The sequence below is a fragment of the Apis mellifera genome, linkage group LG1 (genome assembly GCF_003254395.2).
Source record: "Apis mellifera strain DH4 linkage group LG1, Amel_HAv3.1, whole genome shotgun sequence".
NCBI classification, from domain to species: Eukaryota; Metazoa; Arthropoda; class Insecta; order Hymenoptera; family Apidae; genus Apis; species Apis mellifera.
This window is the reverse complement of record NC_037638.1, coordinates 1,176,021-1,194,314: the sequence shown is the minus strand read 5'-3', so window position 1 is coordinate 1,194,314 and position 18,294 is coordinate 1,176,021. Positions and strand designations below refer to the sequence as shown.

At 34.2% G+C, this 18,294-nt stretch overlaps 1 protein-coding gene and 1 non-coding gene across 2 annotated transcripts in view; one reads left to right on the top strand and one right to left on the bottom strand.

Annotated features, from left to right (window-relative positions):
• LOC726912 (protein cortex) overlaps positions 1-18,294 on the bottom strand; it is a 212,469-nt gene that overhangs the window by 190,953 nt on the left and 3,222 nt on the right. The window lies entirely within an intron of this gene.
• Positions 14,697-14,815, top strand: Mir193 (microRNA 193). Its single transcript, NR_039430.1, has one exon. It is a non-coding gene; the product is annotated as a microRNA 193 (primary transcript).

Genomic DNA, 18,294 nt, shown 5'->3' with positions numbered 1-18,294 from the left:
AAATAATATTCGTATATCTTTTTCCCCATTAAAATCGGCTTACCTTTTGATTATTCCAAATTCCAACTTTTCATTACCATCTCTTCGATTAATTACATTTATGTATGTACATTAAATCGTAGCCAGATTTCTTCCTCACTTCTTCCAAGACTAGTACACTCTCAAATCTACTTATGTTGTATTCGCAGAAAAATAAAAATCGGGAAAAAAGTGGGAAGGAAAGAAGAGAAAAACGAAATGACTGTAGAAATAAGTGGAGAGGGTCTCTCGATTCGAATATCTCGAGTATTAATAACTCGAAACTACAATTACTTGCCGGCGCAAGCGGCCATTATCCTCGGGAAAAAATTCTCTCTTAATAACGTATCGGCTCTTCCCTTCGGAGAATTCCATTTTCTCGAAGAGAGAGAGAGAGAAAAGGCATGAGAATATATATATATACGCGAAGGGAGCTTGCAATAAATATTAATCACGCTATTAAAAGTCGGAGGATCGAGTTGGAAACGAGTGTTCTAGGAGCTTCGTTCGATAGTTCCTTTGTTGACACCACGGTGAAAATTGAACGATTGAGGTTACGGGTAAAATTGTTTCCGATGATTTATGAAATGATACGATAATAAAATCGGAAATAACGAAATAATTGTTAAGAGGCAGAACGAGGTCGAGGTCAACGGGTAAACGTTATTATTCCGATGAATAATCGTAACTGCAAGTACAAATAACTTTTCAACGAATTAATGGCAGATTCTGTGGAAGAGGTATAATTTGAATTTTCGAAATCGTTCAAGACTGAGAAATGTTTTCGAAACTGTTAATTATAATTTGAATATTAATACACTTACAATTATTATTCTAATTCTAATACAAAAATTTCAAAGTTATGATATAATTAGGTAAAATTTTTAGGTATACTCTGAAATTTTTAGATATACCCTAATGCATTTGATTCAATATTAATACAATTATTATCCCAATTACTCTAGTACAAAAATTATCAACATTATAATATAATTAGGTAGAATTTTTAGATACACTCTGAATTCTAATGCATCGATGTTTGATTCAATATTAACACAATTATTATCCCAATTACTTTAATACAAAAATTTCAAAGTTACAATATAATTAAATAAAATTTTTAGATACATCCTGAATTCTAACGTATTTGATCCAATATTAATATAATTATTATTGCTCTAATAACTCTACTCTAATAATAAAATTTCAAAGTTACAACATAATTAGATAAAATTTTTAGGTATAACTCTCCCTGAGTTCCAATGTATCGAGGTTTGATCCAATATTAACACAATTATTATTCCAAAAATTCCAAAGTTACAATATAATTAGAAATAACAAAATTTTTAAATACACCCTGAATTCTAACGCATTTGATCCAATATTAATACACGTACAATTATTATCCCAAAAATTCCAAAGTTACAATATAATTAGAAATAATAAAATTTTTAGATACACATTCTGATGCATCGAAGTTTGATTCAATATTAACACAATTATTATCCCAACTACTTTAATACAAAAATTTCAAAGTTACAATATAATTAAATAAAATTTTTAGATACATCCTGAATTCTAACGCATCGAGGTTTGATCCAATAATTAATACACGTACAATTATTATCCCAAAAGCTACAACCTAATTAGAAATAATAAAATTTTTAGATACAATTTCCATCCCCGCCTACATCTTGATTAATTAACACCACTATAAGAAAGAAAAACACTAGCTTTCCAATCTCTCCAAATCTCTCCGAATCAGATTCCATCCTCGAGATTCTCTCTCCAGCGGAGACGATCCCTTCGGCTCTCTCACCTTTCCGAATACATTTGCCCCGACGGCCGATCAATCGGATCGTGGAACCTCTCCTCGATCGCAGAAACGTTTCACCTCGATCCGTTTTCTCACGCAGATAAAATCTCTGCTCTCGCTCTTCTCTCTCTCTCCCCCTCTCTCTCTCTCTTTCTCTTTCGTAACGGGATTACGCTTGGACGAAGAAACGAGATTAATTGATTAATTAATTAATTAATAAGTTGATTCACGTATCGAAAGCGAATCGAAAGATGGCGGCCGGTAGCTCGGCGGCAGTGGAATCGTAATCGGTCGGAGAAAAACGGGCAATCGGGATGGATCCTTGCCGATCGAGGTTTTGTCGCGTCCATTTCCTCGACGGAGATGGGATAAGCGAAAAACGGGCAACTTTTTGAAGGAACGGACGGAACGACGAGGGGAATTCGAAGCTCTTTAATTCGTTTCCTCTCTGCGATTGCTCAAAGTTTCTTTGGGAAGGTAAATTTATTTATTGTCGGCAGACGAGAGAAAAAGGATTCGTATTCCCTCGCGTGGTGGCAGCGAATTACAATTTGATTAAGGAAAAAATTTATCTACGAGAATTTTCTATGTAATCGTGTTTATGAAATATATATATATATATTGGATAGGATTGTGGATTTAACTTTGAGTTTCTTTTCTCCAAATATCGAATTCTTCTGGCCTGTTTTTCTTATTTTGGGAAAATTTATCTACGAGAATCTTTTAATCGTTCAGATGAATATTCACGATTTCCAAACTTAATATCAAAATTTTTGGAGGGAAATTTTTAGCTTCTTTCTTCTATTTTCCAAAAATTCATCAAATTGAAACGAAAAATCTCGATTCCCTTCGTTCGATTACAAAAAAAATGTCTCATCGATCGTATTATAGATTTAATTTCGAATTTTTTTTTCCAAAACCAATATTAAAATGCAAAATTCTTAATTTATTCTTCCTATTTTTTAAAAATTCATCTACAATCTACACTTGAAAGAATAGGCTTCTAATTCGAGAGTCGAAATGAAAATTCTCGATTCCTATTCTTTCTTAAGATTTTAAAAATTCGATTCTCGATGTCGATTGCATCAAAAAATATTTTTTTTTCTAAAACCAATATTAAAATGGAGAAAAATTCTTAGCCTATTCCTCCTATCTTTTAAAAATTCATCTACAATCCACATTTGAAAGAATAGGCTCCTAATCGTCAAAAATTGAAAATTCTCGATTCCCTTCGTCCCTTGCATCAAAAAATATTCTTTTTTCCAAAACCAAAATGGAAAATTCTTAGCCTATTCCTCCTGTCTTCTAAAAATTCATCTACAATCCACATTGAAAGAATAGGCTCCTAATCGTCAAAAATTGAAAATTCTCGAGGCCTATTCTTTCTTTAAAATCACTGTTTCATTTTAAAAACTCGAAGCCTATTGCATCAAAAAATATTCTTTTTTCCAAAACCAATATTAAAATGGAAAATTCTTAACCTATTCCTCTTGTCTTCTAAAAATTCATCTATAATCCACATTTGAAAGAATAGGTTTCTAATTCGAAAGTCGAATTGAAAATTCTCGATTTCTATTCTCTCTTTAAAATCACTATTTCCTTTTAAAAATTCGATTCTCGAGATTCTCTTCGTCCGATTTTATTAAAAAATACGTCTCATCAATCGCATTATATTTTTAGCTTCGAATTTTTTTTTCCAAAACCAATATTAAAATAGCCTATTCCTCCTATTTTTTAAAAATTCATCTACACTTGAAAGAATAGTCTTTTAATTCGAGAATATACATACATATATATTTTTATTTTTTACTTAAGCAAGAATTTTGAAATGTTTTAGATTTTGAGTATCTTACGAATAGGAAGGAATCATCGTTCTGTAGAAGAAAATTTATTAATAACAATAACAAATAATATTTAATAATTTAATGAAATTATAATAATATATAAATTAATAATAAATAAAAGGGTTTGGTGTAATCGCGGTCGTGAAGATTGTTGTAATATGCGCGGCAACGTGTAATGGCGTCTGATATGCGGGGAATTAAAATAAACTCGTTTATTCGCGAAATATATCGCGGTAATATACGAGCACCGGGAAACATTACGTTATTAATATCTAATACACGAAATACTCGCCGGCAACGTAAATTATATTCGCCCGTAGCCATTCTTTATCGTGGCGAGCCGTTTCAACTCCGTGGCGAGATAAGAAACCGCGCGACGTAACATATTAATTTCCCTTACGACTTTGCGAAACATTCCTTCCTTCTTCTATCGATGCTCCCTATCTGTATATATACTTATGTGTGCTTTACCGTGCTCCTACTTTCTCCCCATTCCGCGTTTGTAAAATATATACGTACCCTGGATCGGATCGGATTGTGGATTTAAACTTCGAATTCTTCTGGCCTGTTCTTCCTACTTTGGCAAAATTTATCTGTTATCTATTTTCCACGTAATTGGCCAAATGAAAATTCACGATTCCTTTCCAAATTTAATATTAAAATTTTTGGAGGAAAATTTTTAACTTATTCCTTCTATTTTATAAAAATTTATCAAATTGAAATGAAAAATCGCGATTTTTATTACTTTTTTTAAGATCACTGTTTCGTTTTATAAATCGATTCTCGATTATAATAAAAAATATGTATCATCGATCGGATTGTGGATTTAGCTTCGAATTTTTTTTTTCTCCAAATATCGAATTCTTCTGGCCTGTTCTTCCTACTTTGGGAAAATTTATCTGTTATTTATTTTCCACGTAATTGGCCAAATGAAAATTCACGATTCCTCCCGTTTCCAAATTTAATATTAAAATTTTTGGAGGAAAATTTTTAACTTATTCCTTCTATTTTATAAAAATTTATCAAATTGAAATGAAAAATCACGATTTTTATTACTTTTTTTAAGATCTCTGTTTATAAATCGATTTTCGATTTATTTCGTTCGATTATATCAAAAAATATGTAGCATCGATCGGATTGTGGATTTAACTTCGAGTTTCTTTTCTCCAAATATCGAATTCTTCTGGCCTGTTTTTCCTACTTTGGGAAAATTTATCTGTTATCTATTATCTACGAGAATTTTGTACTAATTGGTCAGATGAAAATTTATGATTTCTCGTTTCCAAACTTAATATTAAAATTTTTGGAGGAAAATTTTTAGCTTATTTCTTCTATTTTATAAAAATTCATCAAATTGAAATGAAAAATCGATTTTTATTACTTTTTTTAAGATCACTGTTTCGTTTTATAAACTCCATTCTCTTCGTCTGATTACATCAAAAAATATCGATCGCACTGTAGATTTAATTTCGAATTTTTTTTTTCTAAAACTAATATTAAAATGACGGAGGAAAATTCTTAGCCTATTCCTCTTATTTTTTAAAAATTCATTTAGAATCTATATTTGAAAGAATAGGCTCTTCTAATTGTCAAAATGAAAATTCTCGATTTTTATTTTTTTTTTTAAATCACTGTTTCATTTTAAAAACTCGATGCCTATTGCATCAAAAAATATTCTTTTTTCCAAAAAACCAATATTAAAATGGAAAATACTTAGCCTATTTTTTCTGTCTTCTAAAAATTCATCTACAATCTACATTCGAAAGAATAGGCTTCTAATTCGAAAGTCGAAATGAAAATTCTCGATTTCAATTCTTTTCTAAAATTTTAAAAACTCGATTCTCAATGCCGATTGCATCAAAAAATATTCTTTTTTCCAAAACCAATATTAAAATAATGGAGGAAAATTCTATTCCTACTTTCTGAAAATTCGTCTACAATCCATAGATAGAAAGAATAGACTTTTAATTTAAAAGTCGAAATGAAAATTCTCGATTCCATCTTTCTTTAAGATTTTTGCCTTAAGATCACTGCTTCGTTTTAAAAAGTCGATTCTCAATTCTCTTCGTCCCTTGCATTAAAAAATATTCTTTTTGCCAAGACTAATATTAAAATAGCAGAGGAAAATTCTATTCCTTCTATTTTTTAAAAATTCATCTACAATCCACACTTGAAAGAATAGGCTCCTAATCGTCGAAATGAAAATTCTCAATTCCTATTTTTTTTTTAAAATCACTGTTTCATTTTAAAAACTCGATGCCTATTGCGTCAAAAAATATTCTTTTTGCCAAAACTAATATTAAAATAGCACAGGAAAATTCTTAGTCTATTCTTCCTATTTTTTTAAAAATTCATCTACAATTTACACTCAAAAGAATATTCTAATTCAAAAATCGAAATGAAAATTCTCGATTCCTATTTTTTCTTTAAAATCACTCTAAAATCACTGTTTCATTTTATAAACTCGATTCTCAGTTTCCTTTCGTCCGATTACATCAAAAAATACCATCGATCGCATTGTAGATTTAATTTCGAATTTTTTTTCCAAAACCAACATTAAAATAGCAAAGAAAAATTCTTATCCTATTTCTCCTACTTTTTAAAAATTCATCTATAATCCATATTTGAAAGAATAGGCTCCTAATCGTCGAAATGAAAATTCTTTCTTTAAAATCACTATTTCCTTTTAAAAACTCGATTCTCGATGCCTATTGCATCAAAAAGTATTCTTTTTTCCAAAACCAATATTTTTGGCCTATTGCCTCCTGTCTTCTAAAAATTCATCTACAATCCACACACCTGTAAGAAGCTATGCTTCTACTCAATCAAACGAAATGAAAATTCTCTCTCTCTCTCTCTCTCTCTCTCTCTCTCTCTCTCTCTCTCTCTCTCTCTCTCTCTCTCTCTCTCTCTCTCTCTCTCTCTCTCCTTTTCTTCTTTGAAATCTCGAAAGGATGGGCCTGCTTTTTATCCGATCGCATAAAAAATCCGTCAGTTGTTGAAAATGAGACGTTGGCCCATGATCCGGTACACCTGCGCGGCAAAGTCGCATCGACACCGACGCGTGTCTCGTATAATAATAAAGGCGCGCATGATCGAACACGTCCCACGTAATAATCGAGACGTCTGTCGGTGCTGTCCGATCGAAACGAGCGGGCTCTTTCCGACTGTGGTCACCGGCATCCAGATCTGTCGGAAGCATTTAACGACTGACCGTTCGAGTTATTCGCTTAGCTGCCCACCGCGAGTACCTCTGCTGCTACTACTCCATTCCTTCTCTCTCGTTTTATGCGCGATCGAACGAGCGTGCCGGAAATCCTTCACCAAAAGTATCTTCCAACAGTGGATAGGATACAGTATAAGCTCGAATCTATTTGTATTGTATTCGAAGGGAGGAAGGAAAAAGTTGGTATTGAAGAGGTTAAAGTTTCTTATTATAAAATTTATATCTACGTTTCGTTATATAAAAATAATGTGAGTGTATCCTTTTCTCCATTAAAATCCAAATTCCAATTTCTTGTTACATGTGTACATATGTGTGTACACGTTCGAATCTATTTGTATTGTATTCGAAAGGAGGAAGGAAAAAGTGGAATTGAAGAGGTTAAAGTTTCTTATTATAAAATCTATATCTATATCTACGTTTCGTTATATAAAAATAATATGAGTGTATCCTTTTCTCCATTAAAATCGAAATTTCAATTACTCGTTTGGGTTAATTACAACTACTTACATGTATAAATATGTGTGTACACGTTCGAATCTATTTGTATTGTATTTGCAGAGAGGAAGGAAAAAGTGGAATTGAAGAGGTTAAAGTTTCTTATTATAAAATCTATATCTATATCTACGTTTCGTTATATAAAAATAATGTGAGTGTATCCTTTTCTCCATTAAAATCCAAATTCCAATTTCTTGTTACTCGCTTGGGTTAATTACAACTACTTACATGTGTACATGTTTGAATTTATTTGTATTGTATTCATATAGGAAGGAAAAAGTTGGAATTGAAATTAAAATTTTCTTTCTGACTATAAAATTTATATCTACATTTCGCTATATAAAAATAATATGCGTGTATCCTTTTCTCTATTAAAATCCAAGTTCCAACTTCTCGTTATTCGTTGCTGGATTAATTAATTACAACTATTTACATGTGTAAATACACGCTTAAATTTATTTGTATTGTTTATTTGTATTCGCAGAAGGAAGGAAAAAGTTGGAATTGAAAAGGTTAAAGTTTCCTTCTCACTATAAAATGTATAATTTTACCTTTGATTATTCCAAATTCCAACTTCTCACTTACCGTCGCTTGTCATCAATTACAATTACTTATGCGTAGTACACGCTCAAATCTACGTATTATATTCAGGAAGAAGCAAAAATTTGGAATTAAAAAAATTAAAATTTCCTTCCTCTTATAAAATATACCTTTCACCGTAAAAATAATTCCGTCAAATCCTTTTCTCCATTAAAATCCAAATCCTAACTTCTCGTCAATTACAACCACTTATGTATATAAATCATAACCAGAGTAGTAACCATTCCTCTTCGCTTCTTAAAGTCTTTTAAGACTAATACAAATCTCAAATTTACTTGTATTATATTCATATAGGAAGAAAAAAATTGGAAATAAAAAGGTTAAAGTTTCCTTCTCACTAAAATATCTACGTTTCGCTATATAAAAATAATCGCTGTGTAAAAATATCTCTTTTCTTCAATAAAATCGGATTATTCTAACTTCTCATTATCGTTGGATCAATTACAACTGCTTATATGTATAAATCGTAACCAGAGCGTTCCTCTTCGCTTCTTAAAGTCTTCCAAGTCTTCTACACTCTCAAATCTATTTGTATTGTATTCGCAGAAGGAAGGAAAAAGGTTAAAGTTTCCTTCTCACTATAAAATCTACATTTCACTATATAAAAATAATATTCGTATATCTTTTTCTCCATTAAAATCGGCTTATTTTTTGATTATTCCAAATTCCAACTTTTCGTTACCATCTCTTCGTTTAATTACATTTATGTGTATACATTAAATCGTAGCCAGATTTCTTCTTCACTACTTCCAAGACTAGTACACTTTCAAATCTACTTGTATTGTATTCGCAAGAGGAAAGAAAAAATTTGGAATTAAAAAAATTAAAGTTTCCTTCCTCTTATAAAATATACCTTTCACTATAAAAATAATTCCGTCGTATCCTTTTCTCCATTGAAATCCAAATTCCAACTTCTAGTCATTTGGCCCAATTACAACTACTTATCTATATAAATAATAACCAGAGCGTTCCTCTTCGCTTCTTAAAGTCTTCCAACTCTTCTACACTCTCAAATCTACTTTTATTATATTTATTATATTCATTGGAGGAAGGAAAAATTTGGAATTGAAAAAATTAAAATTTCCTTCCTCTTATAAAATATACCTTTCACTATAAAAATAATTCCGTCGTATCCTTTTCTCCATTGAAATCCAAATTCCAACTTCTAGTCATTTGGCCCAATTACAACCACTTATCTATATAAATAATAACCAGAGCGTTCCTCTTCGCTTCTTAAAGTCTTCCAACTCTTCTACACTCTCAAATCTACTTTTATTATATTTATTATATTCATTGGAGGAAGGAAAAATTTGGAATTGAAAAAATTAAAATTTCCTTCCTCTTATAAAATATACCTTTCACTATAAAAATAATTCCGTCGTATCCTTTTCTCCATTGAAATCCAAATTCCAACTTCTAGTCATTTGGCCCAATTACAACCACTTATCTATATAAATAATAACCAGAGCGTTCCTCTTCGCTTCTTAAAGTCTTCCAAGTTTTCTACATTCTTAAATCTACTTGTATTGTATACGCAGGAAAAAGAAAAAATTTGGAATCGAAAAGATTAAAGTTCTCACTATAAAATCTACGTTTCGCTGTACAAAAATAACACACGTGTATCCTTTTCTCCATTAAAATCGGGTTGTTCGAAGATCGCAGTTCAACACCCCTAAATTCCAACTCCTCGTTACCGTCGCTCCGCTTAATTACGTCCCTGTACGTTAAAAATCGTAGCCAGAAATCGTTCCACGGCTCCGCTTTTTCCTTTCCTGAACGCGACGCCACACGATGCGTCATTAAGTTTTAGAGGCTGCTTCCATGATATTTAACGCGTAATGACGGTAAGCAGAATCATAATTGTTAATTTCCGGAATGTCCGGGGTGAGCGCCGCGGGCTTTCGATAAACTCTCCCTCCTCCTCTCTCACCCCCCCCCCCCCTTCTCTCTCTCGCGGCCGAGTACGATGCTCGATCCGGCCAGATAAAACTCGAGGTGAGGAATAAGTGAGTTCCTCGCTCGACTCGGAGATTTGATATTGGATAACGGGTGGATTTATGCGAGGAGAACTCGAGGGACTGTCATTCGCCGCATTTTTCTTTTCTTTCAACCATCTCACTCTTCCTTCTAGTCGTTCGATTTATTTTTTTTATTATCGAATTGAAACGAGATTTTCGTTAAATCGTAATCCGATTGTTGATGTGCGAATATCGATCGAGTTTAGCGATGGATAAAATTCGATGATAAAATTCCAATACGTCGAATTCGATAAATTTCGTTCGTTCGTAGAAAAATTTGATGGAACGAGCTTTAGAAATAAAAGACGGAACCAATTTCCGGTACACGGAAGGCCTGCTATCCGAGATCTCCCTTCGAATCGATTTCAAATTAATCTCGTTTCTCTTAATAAGCGGGGTATTATTCGACGCGGTAAACGCGAATCTATTAGTTCGATGAGCGTTAAATAATGTAAACCTGACTCACGATTCGTAGCAAGGAAGGTTGCCTCTTCTTTATCCTGCGCGTATCAACCGTGTCTTAACCGAATTAACCAGGAGCGAAAATTTTTCATACTGAGAAATAAAAATTGTCGAGAGAGAAAATTTTTTACGAGAGAAACAAAAAAAAAACAAAAAAGTAACTTTCGAGCAAACTTGATTAACTAAAATTAAACCAACAGACAAACAGAATTAAAAATAAAATTCGAGCAACACGAATTCACACTACGCGAGATATTAGAACCGATCCGATTTAATATAATTTAATAAATAAACGTATTTCCCATCATCGAACATTACGAGAAAACCCCCCCTCTCTTCCCGACAATAATACTACAATAATACAAGTTTGAAACGAAGTGCAAAGCGAGCGGTGTGAGCGAGGAGGAGGGAGATTGGAAAAATCATAAAAGCGCGAAGCCGTTGCGTAGCCGCTGAAGATTCCCACACGCGAGAGAGATGGGATGGTATTCGCTCAAGCACGTGCACCACGTGCGCATGCGCGTGGAAATATTATCATCCGCACACGATTCCAACGTTACCCACGCTGTCTCTTCCACCCAGTGTCGCAACAAAGAAAGCATCGAGCTCGAAATATATATATATATGTATAAACAGTTACACACGTTGAGAAAGAGAGGCGATTAGAATTCAGCTAGTGATGGAGGGGGGGACCCACTACTTGTTTGAATCTCGTTAATAAGCCAGTCAGGATGTTCCCCCCTTTCGTGCAACGAGCGAGCTATACCTCCTTGTTGGATCTCGTTTTCGCTATGGCGTCTAGCACGCCACCTCGCCTCGCACGATCCTCATTTGCTATGTCCTGCTCACTGTCCTGCCCGACCGCTTAAATCACCCCGCTTGTTCCTACTCGCTCCTTCTCCCTCCTCCTCTTCCTCCTCTACTTCTTCTCGGCTCGCTGCGTTCCGGGAAGGGGGACGGTTGGAAGAAGAAAGAAAGGATAGCTCGGATCTCCGAGGAATGGCCCGTGACGCGCTTAATGCCGATCTCTCACCCTTCCACCTCTATCGATCTCATTCCGCATTCCGTATCCCGAGTCATTTTCGCGCACGCTCGCGCTCGTGTATAATAACGTATAAGCGGCCGAAATAGGGAGGGTTACGGAGAGGAGGAACGGGTATACGGAGAAATCGATGAAACAAATCGTCCTGGAAATTTTTTTTTTTTATCTTTGGGAAAAGTTTTTTGATATTCTACGAATATGTTGGTTATACTTTGTACCTTTTATATAATTTTTGATCGAAACAGTTCATCGTCTTGGAAATTTTTTTTTTATCTTTGGGAAAATTTTAATCTCTACAAATATGTTGGTTGTACTTTGTACAGAGAAGTATTGAAAAAAGAAATGAAAAATATTTAGGAAGAATTAGGAGGAAATGTTTCAAATTTTTGAACAAAATTTTCTTCATCGATTTTTTATATAATTTTTAATATATTACTTTTAATATTACTTTTTATATAATTTTTGTTCAAAATAATTCATTGTCTTGGAAATTTTTTTTTTATCTTTGGGAAAAGTTTTTTAATCTCTACGAATATGTTGGTACTTTGTACAGGGAAGTATTGAAAGAAGAAATGAAAAATATTTAGGAAGAATTAGGAGGAAAAGTTTCAAATTTCTAAACGAAATTTTTTCGATTACATTTTATATAATTTTTGTTCGAAACAGTTCATCCTGGAAATTTTTTTTTTATTTTTGGGAAAAGATAGTTTTTTAATTTCTACAAATATGTTGGTATTTTGTACAGGGAAGTATTGAAAGAAGAAATGAAAAATATTTAGGAAGAATTAGGAGGAAAAGTTTCAAATTTCTAAATGAAATTTTCTCGATTACTTTTTATATAATTTTTGTTCGAAACAATTCATCGTCCTGGAAATTTTTTTTTTTTTATCTTTGGGAAAATTTTAATCTCTACGAATATGTTGGTTGTATTTTGTACAGGGAAGTATTACGAAGAAATGAGAAATATTTAGGAGAAATTAGGAGGAAAAGTTCTAAATTTCTGAACGAAATTTTCTCGATTTCCTTTTATATAATTTTTATTCGAAACAGTTCATCTTGGAAATTTTTTTTTTTTATTTTTGGGAAAAGATAGTTTTTTAATCTCCACGAATATGTTGGTTGTACTTTGTACAGGAAAGTATTGAAAGAAGAAATAAAAAATATTTAGGAAGAATTAGGAGGAAAAGTTTCAAATTTCTGAACGAAATTTTCTCGATTACTTTTTATATAATTTTTGTTCGAAACAATCCTGGAAATTTTTTTTTTATCTTTGAAAATTTTTTTAATCTCTACGAATATGTTGGTTGTACTTTGTACAGGGAAGTATTGAAAGAAGAAATGAAAAATATTTAGGAAGAAAAGTTGTTTAGTCTATTACGTTTCGTATCTAATGGTAGTTCAAATTTCTGAACGAAATTTCCTCGATTTTATATAACTTTATATAATTATATATCTTTTATATACCTTTTATATAATTTTTGTTCGAAACAGTTCAATTCTCTCTAAGTCTTTTCTTCACTTACAAAAGAGAACCTATCTATTTCCCTGTGTCATTAATTTTATTCTTTTATTCATTTATTATATTTTATATTCAGTGATGGGGAAAATTCAATGGATGAATAATTTTCTCGATCGCTTTTAATTTTTGGGAAACAGTTCAATCTCCTCTAATTCTTTTACATTTACTTTTGTTCGGTGAAAATTTGATAGGCGAAGTTACGAAATAAAGTTACAATTCATCGTTCGTAATACAATAATCGATAATAATGATAATGGATTATAGGAAAGGCGTTATTGCATGATAAGTTACGGACGAACGTTATTCAAGCATTTTCAATAAATCACTTACCGATTAACTTTATTCGAAATTATTTTTCAACTCGGCCTTTATTCTCGCGTTTCAGCGCGATCTATCGATACACCGTGTACCACGATCCATGACGAAAGCGAGGTAACGAAACCCCGTGGCAGGAATGGAATCCGAGCAATCGAGAGAGATCTAATTAACCGGGGCCCGATAATGGTCGCGAGATATGCGCCGATGAAGTGCACGGGTGCACGGCTCGAGACGCTCTTATCGAGCACCGAGTAACAATAAATAACAGTTCCGAGAGCGGCGAGATTAAACCTCGGCTCTCGGATTAATTGCCCGACCAAGTGGCAATGCACGATCTAGCCGAGTCGGTTGCAACAGCAACCGGGAAAGTGTCAATGACAGGGGAACGGGAGAGCCTGTTCTCAATTTATCCCATCGAGTTTTTAATTTCTTTTAAACTTTGCCTTCGATGACGAGGGAAATCAAAATCAAAATCAAAATCATGAAACGAATGTGTAGAACAATGGGTGGTAAATTTTTGTTGAAAATTTTTCCTTGGATGAACGAAAAAATTGTGAAAAGGGATCTTTCTCATCCGATAAATAAACTGATTCCACGAATTTATTCTATTTTTAAAGAGTACGCATCGAGAATTTAGAATCACTTTATCACAGGTGACGATCGATCTTTGACGAAGCCATGAAATTGATCGAAATTGTCGAAATTTCGCATCGAGTAGTTAAATCGTCAAAATTGGGTTGGAAAAGTTAAAATTTATCATAATCATTTCCAATTATTTCCAATTATGAATCGATTTGAGAAATCGAAATCGAATTTAGAAAGGATCTTTCGAAAGAAATCTCGATCGGCCTCCCATCCCCCGACATCCTCCAAAGATTTACGCTTATTAGTTTCGAACAGTTTCATTTGCATAAAACGGATATTAACCTCTTTATAAGTGACTCTTGTAAGAGAATTTTATGAAACCGCGCATCCTCCGTCGTCCATTATAACGTCGTTATTTGTTGCACCCCATTATCCTTATCTCTTGTATACATATACGTTTATAATTTAAAAAAAAAAAAAAAGAGAAGTAATTTATTCAACAATAACGCGGTTACCATAACGCGTATTATATATACGATCCCAGAGATATTATTATTATTCACCGCTAAACTCCTTAATACTTTTCGTTATAGAGAGAGAAAGAGAGAGAAAGAGAGAGAGAGAGAGAAAATGCCGACAACTACGAGGAGGGTGCACAATGCAAACGAATACACGAAACGAAACGAAACGAAACGAAACGAGAGGCGATCCGGACTTGGGATCCAGTCCAGTTTTTGGCGTCGCGGTGTGCGAAGGGTCGAAGAGTGAGTAAATGGCCGAGGGTGATTTGGGCCTTAGTGGTCCTGTGGTGGCTGCGTACGAATCCTACTGGCCTGCTAAGTCCCAAGTGATTCTCGGCTCGCGCTGCGATAACGCTGGTGGTAACCAAGTATCCGTCGGAGTATCCTTGCCAAGGCAAGAGGTAAGGCTCGAGTGTCGAAACGGCCAGGTCTCTCCCTCGACCACGCGCCGCGGGTGGTTCTCTCTCTATCTCTTTTCGCGAAGGAAATTTCGTTTATCGTCTCGCTTGTCGCACTCTGCGGTGCACGTTTTAACCGTGTTCCCCCTCCCCCCCTCTTCTCCATCTTCTCAAGAGTTGAATCGATTTATACCGTTTCGTTCCCTCTTTGAAACGACTACGGTATCATAAGGGAGAAAGGAGGAAGAGGCTTTTAACGCAACGATCGACGAAAATCGATTTATAAGATTACGAGAAGAGAGTGTTTATCTCGTTTATCGGGACGAAGCTGTCAAGATCGACACAATGTATGTATGAGAAAGGAGAGAGAAAGAGCGAGTGAGAGAGAGAGAGAGAGGAAGAGAGGTAAGAGATTTAATCATCGTGATGGAAATGCGAGGGATGGTAAACGCAGGAGTGCGTGTTACAGAAGCTTGGAATCTTAAATGGACGAAGGAGGCGGGCCAAAGTGTGAGTAAGTTAATTGCAAGCCTGTCGTGTTCCTCGCATATTTATCGCCCTTCTAATAACGTTGATATCGGCACCGGTACCGGTAAGATTATTCTAGATGGTTATCGGGTATGCCAATAATTCGTCGGCGTGGCGACGTTCGCGGAAAAAAAGCGGCCACGATCGAACGAGAAACGGGTGAAATTATTACCGGTAGGCGGTGTTATTAATGCTTATTATTAAACCGATCGAGCTGGCGATATATTCTTGGTTGTATCGGTTAAAAATTCGGATCGGATTCATACAGATACTGCTTTTCTATAAATCAAACGATCTTTCAAAGCGAATCGTTTTGGACAAGTGAGACGAAAATTTGAAGTAAAGTGTGAAAAAGAGAATAGAAGATAAACTGAATATAGGTAAGATGGATAGGATATAAAACTCATATAGAATATAGAATTATATATATAGAATTCATTTGTCTTCTAATTTTGAACATCTGCGCGTCAATGTGACACGTAAGAAATATATATATACTGTTCACTGCTGGAAAAAAGTCTCGCTAGGATCGTTTATCCCCACCTCGGACGCTTTGTTGACGATCCTGACACCACACGTTGCGCAGTAGTAGTATTAGTATGTTTACCTTATTCGTATAAGTGTTATCTAAACTACTCGAGCACAATTGCCACAGTCCACGAAATAATAAAATTTTTAGTACAGTTTCAACTCTATGCCAGCGCTATAATGCGATATATCGAGGTATACGTGACAAATATGAAATAGAAAGAAAAATACGAATAAACGATTCCATCCGAATTAACCAATCAGAGACATTCGAGACTTCTTTCCATCGGTGATGTTTTTAACTTAAATTTCATCTCTAGCTCGTTGATTTCGCTCTCACGATGCGTGGAGGATTTCTTAAATACTCGAACCGCTACGCGAGCAATGTTCGAGTCGCGGAACAAGGAACCATCCAACGCTATAGTACGGTATATGGAGTTTTTTTTAGGTCGTGCTGACGAGCGTACACAACAAGCATTGTGCTTTAACGGGCATACAAATTTAATCGTCCTCCCGCGGCCGGGCATGCAACGAAACACCGAGAAAGAGAGAGAGAGAGAGAGAGTTGTGCTCGGATGCAAAACGAACGTCGGGGGGCCTCCGTGTTCGACAAATTGTTACTAAAACCTGCTCGCCAACGGGACGATCGTAAAAAACCGTCGCTCGTCGAATATATTGGAGAGGATCGGGGAAGAGATCGGATGGAAATGAATGCAAACGAACGTGGGATAGAGCGGCGATGAAAATGGGTTTCGTTCGTTCGAACGAGAGGAAAGGGGGGGAAAAAAGTGAAAATAATTCGATATCGCGCGTCGTCGTGTTTTAAACAATTTTATTTATCGGCATTCGTGGATGGACGATTAATTTTTCTTTTTTAAATATTTACAAATTTTGCACACGTCTTTTCCTATTTCCTAACTAAGAAATCTTTTCGTTTCCGATCTTAAAAGTTCGAAAATTATTCAAATTTTCAAATTGTTTTTTTTCCAATTTCGAGTAAAAGTTGGAATAAAAATCGTTCGATATAAAAGTCATCGAGAAAAATCTTCGTAACGGATTTATATTGTTCGAAAATTATTCTTTACAACGAAAAGTTATATAATCGTCTCTACTTTTCCGCTCTCGCACGTATTCACAAATTTTCAAAGCAAATTTTGTTTTTTTTTTCCAATTTCGAGTAAAAGTTGGAATAGAAATCGTTCGATATAAAAGTCATCGAGAAAAATCTTCATAACGGATTTATATTGTTCGAAAATTATTCTTTCCAACGAAAAATTATATAATCGTCTCTACTTTTCCGCTCTCGCACGTATTCACAAATTTTCAAAGCAAATTTTGTTTTTTTTTTCCAATTTCGAGTAAAAGTTGGAATAGAAATCGTTCGATATAAAAGTCATCGAGAAAAATCTTCGTAACGGATTTATATTGTTCGAAAATTATTCTTTCCAACGAAAAATTATATAATCCTCTCTACTTTTCCGCTCTCGCACGTATTCACAAATTTTCAAAGCAAATTTTGTTTTTTTTTTCCAATTTCGAGTAAAAGTTGGAATAGAAATCGTTCGATATAAAAGTCATCGAGAAAAATCTTCGTAACGGATTTATATTGTTCGAAAATTATTCTTTCCAACGAAAAGTTATATAATCCTCTCTACTTTTCCGCTCTCGCACGTATTCACAAATTTTCAAAGCAAATTTTCTTTTTTTTTTCCAATTTCGAGTAAAAGTTGGAATAGAAATCGTTCGATATAAAAGTCATCGAGAAAAATCTTCGTAACGGATTTATATTGTTCGAAAATTATTCTTTCCAACGAAAAGTTATATAATCCTCTCTCAGAATACTTTTCCACTCGCACGTATTCACAAATTTTCAAAATAAAATTACGTTGCGTCGACCACTTTAAGAATCCTTGAACGCTCAATCTTTTTACGCGGCAAGATTCTTTTTACTCGCTGGACCGTGAGGCAAATGCTAATCGACTGTTGTTATTGCGACGTCCTCTGAAAAAAGAGGTTCGGTGTAACGGTGGTTATTACAGCTAGAACCCTAATAGCCCGAGGAAATCTGCTCGTAATTCCATAAAGGTGGCCGCCTCGTAAAACTGCGAGAAATTCTCAGCTGTTAATACAGTATCATCCGCGGACTCTGTAATAACGTGGCGCAATTGGCGGGACGTGAATTTTAAAAAGAGGGGACGCGCAAGAACTTCATCCGTATGCGAGGATAGAGGATTCTTCTTCTTTCGCTCTCTCGACCGGCTACTAAACGCGACATAAATGGGCAAAATTTATTAGTCGAAGTTAATAAAGATACTTGGATGATTTATTGTGGTGATGATAATAATAAGTGTAGTCTTGCAACTCAAACTGCAACAT